The sequence below is a fragment of the Vombatus ursinus genome, unplaced genomic scaffold (assembly GCF_900497805.2).
Source record: "Vombatus ursinus unplaced genomic scaffold, bare-nosed wombat genome assembly UNPS02001419.1, whole genome shotgun sequence".
In the NCBI taxonomy this organism is placed as follows: Eukaryota; Metazoa; Chordata; class Mammalia; order Diprotodontia; family Vombatidae; genus Vombatus; species Vombatus ursinus.
This window is the reverse complement of record NW_020941197.1, coordinates 13,148,950-13,154,949: the sequence shown is the minus strand read 5'-3', so window position 1 is coordinate 13,154,949 and position 6,000 is coordinate 13,148,950. Positions and strand designations below refer to the sequence as shown.

General features: G+C 37.0%; 1 pseudogene; it reads right to left on the bottom strand.

Annotated features, from left to right (window-relative positions):
* Positions 1-1,114: 1,114 nt before the first annotated feature.
* The window catches only part of LOC114046319, a 122,460-nt pseudogene continuing 117,574 nt past the window's right edge, over positions 1,115-6,000 (bottom strand).

Sequence of the window (6,000 nt, the reverse complement as noted above, 5' to 3'; positions counted from 1 at the left end):
AGAGGTGAGCAATACAAAGAATAAGAACAAGGACCTCTTTGGGGGTTATATTAGAGCAAGATAAAACATAATAGGATAGCAAATGAAAAAAATTTAATCCATTAATGGAATCAAATGTCTATAATGATGGTGTTGGCAGTCCAGATATACTCTCCTTTTTTAGACCACATCTGTAATGTCATACTTATTACTGGGGAACCACATTTTGGAAAAGAAATTACAAATCTGGAGTAATTCCAGAAGAAAGTGACCTCAAAACTCATAATTTGAGGGTCAGCTGGAATCAGGGATGCTTTGCCTTAAGAAGAAAAGTCAACAAAAAAATAGAAGAACATCAGTCAGGAAACATTTATTAAATACCTGCTATGTGCCAGAAATTTTGTTAAGCAATGAGGATACAAAGAAAAGTATAAGACAGTTCTTACTTTCAAAGACCTCACAGTTTAATAGAAGGGAATGCTGACCAGTTTCAAATATGTGAATGATTGATCATGTAATGGCACCTCTCTGGGCCTTAGTTTCTTCATCCATCAAATGGGGGTGTGTAATAGATTGTTAATGCTTCTTCTATGATCTATGATCCAGGGATCATTTATGTGGAAGAGGGATTTGACTTGTCATGCTGAGTCCTAGAGAATTTCATTAGGTCCAGTTGGTAGACAGAGGAAACAATGAGTAGAATAATTGATTCCCAAATCCCTTTGCCAAAGTTTGCTTTTAAGAAGTTTCCTCTAGAGACATAAAAGGGGGTGGAGCCAAGATGGCGGAGGGAAAGCAGTGACTGTCTTGAGCTCTCTCCCAAAGCCCTCCAAATACCTAAAAAAATGGCTCTAAACAAGTTCTAAAGCAGCAGAACCCACAAAAAGACAGAGTGAAATAAATTTCCAGCCAAAGACAGCCTGGATGGTTGATCTGAAAGGTATATTGCACCAGGCGGGGAGAGGAGTGCAGTGCAGTGTGGGCGCAAAGGCTGCAGCAACCCTAGAGCAGGCCTCAGAGGACTGAATCACGGGCAGCTGTGGTGGTTTCCAGACTTCTCAACCTCTGAACGCCAAAGGCAACTTAGAAGGTCAGTGGGAAAAGTCTGTGACTGCGGTGAGAGAGGAGCTAGGTCTCAGCCACAAGCCTCGAGCCTGGCCCAGGGCTGCAGCTTTTTACTGAGATTCTGGCCCACAGACTGAGGGGGCATCGCGTGGCTGATCAGAGAGGGATTGCAGGGATCTCTTCGCCAGTGCTGAGGCAGGAATCTCTGGCTTTACTGGTGCTTGGATCTGGGCCACAGTTCTGAGGGGCGGTCCTGGGACTAGGAGGAGCGCTGGTGCGGTGGAGCTTGTTGTGGTGGTGGAGAGTAAACACCTCGCCCACTATCATACCACCTTGGAAGAATTGAAAATTTACAGGTCCCTAAAAATATCTCTGAAAACAGCTGTACAAACCCCTGAAGCTTGGGACAGTACACTCTTCACATTGGAAGCAGACTTTTACCTTAACAAAGAGTTTAAAACTCAAGTAATTGGCTGGGATCATGAGTAAGCAGTGCAACAAGGGTCAGACTATATTATCTTACTTTAGTGACAAAGAAGATCAAAACATACAACCAGAAGAAGACAACAAAGCCAAAGCTCCTACATCCAAAGCCTCCAAGAAAAATATGAATCAGTCCCAGGCTTTGGAAGAGCTCAAAAAGGATTTTGAGAAGCAAGTAAGAGAAGTAGAGGAAAAACTGAGAGTGATGCAAGAAAATCATGAAAAACAAGTCAACAGCTTGCTAAAGGAGACCCAAAAAAATGCTGAAGAAAATAACACCTTAAAAAATAGCCTAACCCAAATGGCAAAAGAGGTCTAAAAAGCCAATGTGGAGAAGAATGCCCTAAAAAGCAAAATTGGCCAAATGGAAAAGGAAGTCCAAAAGCTTACTGGAGAAAATACTTCCTTAAAAATTAGAATAAAGCAATTGGAAGCTAGTGACTTTATGAGAAATCAAGACACTGTAAAACAAATCCAAAAGAGTGAAAAATTAGAAAACAATGTGAAATATGTCATTGGAAAAACAACTGACCTGGAAAATAGATCCAAGAGAGAGAATTTAAAAATTATTGGACTATCTGAAAGCCATGATCAAAAAAAAGAGCCTAGACATCATCTTTCAAGAAATTATCAAGGAAAACTGCCCTGATACTTTTAGAACCGGAAGGCAAAATAGAAATTGGAAGAATCCACCCATCTCCTCCTGAAAGAGATCCCCAAAGGAAAACTCCTGGGAATATTGTAGCCAAATTCCAGAGTTCCCAGGTCAAGGAGAAAATATTACAAGCAGCCAGAAAGAAACAATTCAAGTATTGTGGAAACACAATCAGGATAACACAAGATTTAGCTGCTTCTATGTTAAGGGACTGCAGGGCATGGAATATAATATTCTGGAGAGCAAAAGAGATAGAATTACAACCAAGAATCACCTACCCAGCAAAACTGAGTATAATCCTGTAGGGGAAAAAATGGCCATTCAGTGAAATAGAGGACTTTCAAGCATTCTTGATGAAAAGACCAGAGTTGAATAGAAAATTTGATTTTCAAATACAAGACTCAAGTGGAACATGAAGAGGTAAACAGGAAAGAGAAAATCATAAGAGATTTATTAAGGTTGAACTGTTTATATTCCTGCATGGAAAGATGATATTTGTAACTCATGAGACCTTTGTCAGTGTTAGGGTAGTTGGAGGGGAAAAAATTTTATGTACATATATATACATATAGATAGATAGATAAAGGGCAGAGGGTGAGTTGAAAATGAAGAGGTCATATCTGGAGAATAAAATTAAGGCATAAGAGAGGAATATACTAGGAGAAGGAGAAAGGGAGAGGTAGAATGGGGTAAATTATCCCACAAAAAAACAAACAAACAGGAAAGAAAAGGCTCTTACAGTGAAGGAGAAATGGTGTAAGGTGAGAGGAAATGAGTGAATCTTATACTCATAGGATTTGACTTAAGGAGGGAATAACATGCACACTCAATTGGGTGTGGAAATCTGTCTTACCCTACAGGAAAATAGGGGGGGAAGGGGACAAGAGAGTAGGGGAATGATAGAGAGGAGGGCAGATTGGGAAAGGGAGTAATCAGAAGCAAATACTTCTGAGGAGGGACAGGGTCAAAAGAAAGAACAGAATGAATGGATGGGCGGCATAGGATTAAGGGAAATAGAGTTAGTTTTTCACAGCATGTCTACTATGGAAGTGTTTTGCATAACTGCACATATATAACCTATATTTAGTTGCTTACCTTATCAATGAGGGTGGGTGGGGAGGGAGGAAGGGAGAAATTTTGGAACCCAAAGTTTTAAAAACACATGTTTAAAAAATGTTTTCACATGCAACTGGGAAATTAGAAATACAGGAAATGGGGTACAGAAATCCATCCTGCCCTATAGGAAAATTGAAGAGGAAGGGGATGAGAGAAGGGGGGGGGAGAGATAGAAGGGAAGGCAGACTAGGGGAAGGGGTATTTAGAATGTATGCCAATTTGGGGTGGGGGGAGGGGCGAGATGGGGTAAAAATTTGGTACTCAAAATCCTGTGGAAGTAAATGTTGAAAACAAAAAAATAAATAAAAATTACAAATAAAAAAACAAATAAAAAGTTTCCTCTAGGGGCAGTGAGGTAGCACAGTGGATAGAGCCTTGGCCCTGGATTCAGGAGGATCTGAGTTCAAATCCATCCTCAGACTCATAACACTAGCTGTGTGATTCTGGGCAAGTCATTTAACCCCATTGCATACCAAAAAAAAAAAGTTTTCTCTATACTCAAGTAGGATATATTTTTTAAATTGCTCTTTTACCACCAGGACCTAGCATAGTTCTTTGTATATAATAGTGCTTTTTGAAGTTAATTTAATTATTATATAATAAAGACTTTTAAAAATAGTAGCACGTCTCTCAAGCCATCCATCGGAAATACATCATTCAATTTTTTTTTTAAAAATCAAATTGCTTAATCTTCTGCCTTCACTAATCAATCAACATACATTTTTGAATGCCTACTAGGTGCTGAACACTATGCTGGGTGCTTATAGCTACTTAAGTAGATCTTGTTTGATGATCCTTAGCTTATCTCATGGGAATGTTATCATCCTTGTAGATGTTTTGGGGAGAGGGAGAAAAATAAGAAACTCAAGGTTCTGTAAACATTGGAAAATAAAATTCTTACACTTTTTTACAATGGGAAGAATAAATCCTAGCAGTAGACCATAACTAATAGAACTAGGTTTTCATCCTGGCACCATCACTAGCTCCTTATACAAACTTGGAAAAAAAACTTTCACCTCATACTTCTATTTTTCTAAACTCAAAAAATGTTGGCACTTTCTTGAAATATTTTCCTTATTCCAAAAGTAAAACAGATTACAAATGCTTTTCCCTCCTTGGAAAAGTTCTGTGAAAATGGAAGACTAGTTGTCAGAATAAATTTAGTCCAGTTTGGAATAATGGGTCAGAGAATGGAAGATATTCCTAAAAAGAGAAGGAAAGGTACCTGGAAAGTCTTAATAACATGAACTAAAGAACAAGGTCATATTTGAATGTTTTAAGAATTCTAGAAATGACATCTTTTCTAATAGAATCCTTGTGGAGATTACTGAAAATGTCTGAAAAGCGCTTAGTTACCTAGGAATGTTGCATTTTCAGATGACATTGTTTAAGTACTAAATATAATATATAGAGATATCACTAATCCTTTGTTTTGTTTTTATGTTGTTTTTATCCAAAGAAAATATACCTACTACATAAAACTAAATTAGGTAAATCCTTATTTTTAATGCCAAAGGCTTTTCTTCCTCTCCCCAAAACATCTACAAGGATGATACCATTCCCATGAGATAAGGGGTTTAAGGATTATTTTATAATATTTACTTAAGTAGCTATGAGGACCTAGAATGATGTAAACTCTGGGATGATGTAAAGTCTTTGTAACTTCAATGGATTTTATTTGTATAGTAGATTTAAGCACTGGAAGAGACTTTTGAGATGACATATTCTTACCTTCTCTTTTTATAATTGAGAAAAATGAGGCCCAGAGAATTTAACTGATTTGTCCAGGGACACACAAGTAATAATTGAAAGCACTGAGAATTGAACCTGGGTCAATTGACAGTATATCCAGGACTTGCCCCATTATGCCTCTGTGTGTGTGTGTGTGTGTGTGTGTTTGTGTGTATGTGCCAATTCAATAATATACTTTTTAAGTTTGAGGTCCATGCTCTTAAGAATTTAAGGTTTTCAGTTTTTCTTTTGATGTGAAGAATACCTTTAACTATAGAAAGGTGTGAAATACTCTACCTGAACTCTGATTCTAGAAGTTTGCACAGCTCAGAAATGATGAATTTGAACAAACTATTCACTTGGTCATAGTTGGAGATAGAATTTCTTAGTGATATGCTTTTATTCATGTTGCTTGTTGTCTTGTAACAGAACCTCTATACATGAAGTTCCCAAAGAGTTAATTTAATATTAATTGATAATTAAAATTATCTTCCTGAGACTTAATAAAAATGCAGGATGTATTAATTATTATTATTTTTAGTCATGAAGCTCTTCATTCTTCTGACTTATTTGTGAAAATATGATCCTAATTTATGTCAGTGCAATTTACAAAATGTTAACAGTTGTAGCTTGGTTCTACTCCTAGGAGACAGAGATGGTCTTTTCCTTGTTTTCCCATATGTTTTGTGTAGCACTAGACACACTGCAGTAACACATTAACTTTTCACAGATTATAATGCTGTCTGCCTTTTGAATTTTTTTTTGTTTTATTTTATTTTTGCTTTGCTTTAACAGAAGTGGCTAACTATTATATTCTTAGGAGAATTTATGTCATTCTGTTTGGAAGGCATTAGAGAAAAATGAAAAGATAAAGAAAATGGGAGCATATTTAAACCTCAGATTTCTAAAGATCTAGGATCATTCAAGTGGGTGCAGTTTCAGATTTTCTAACATTGAAATAAAAGTGATAT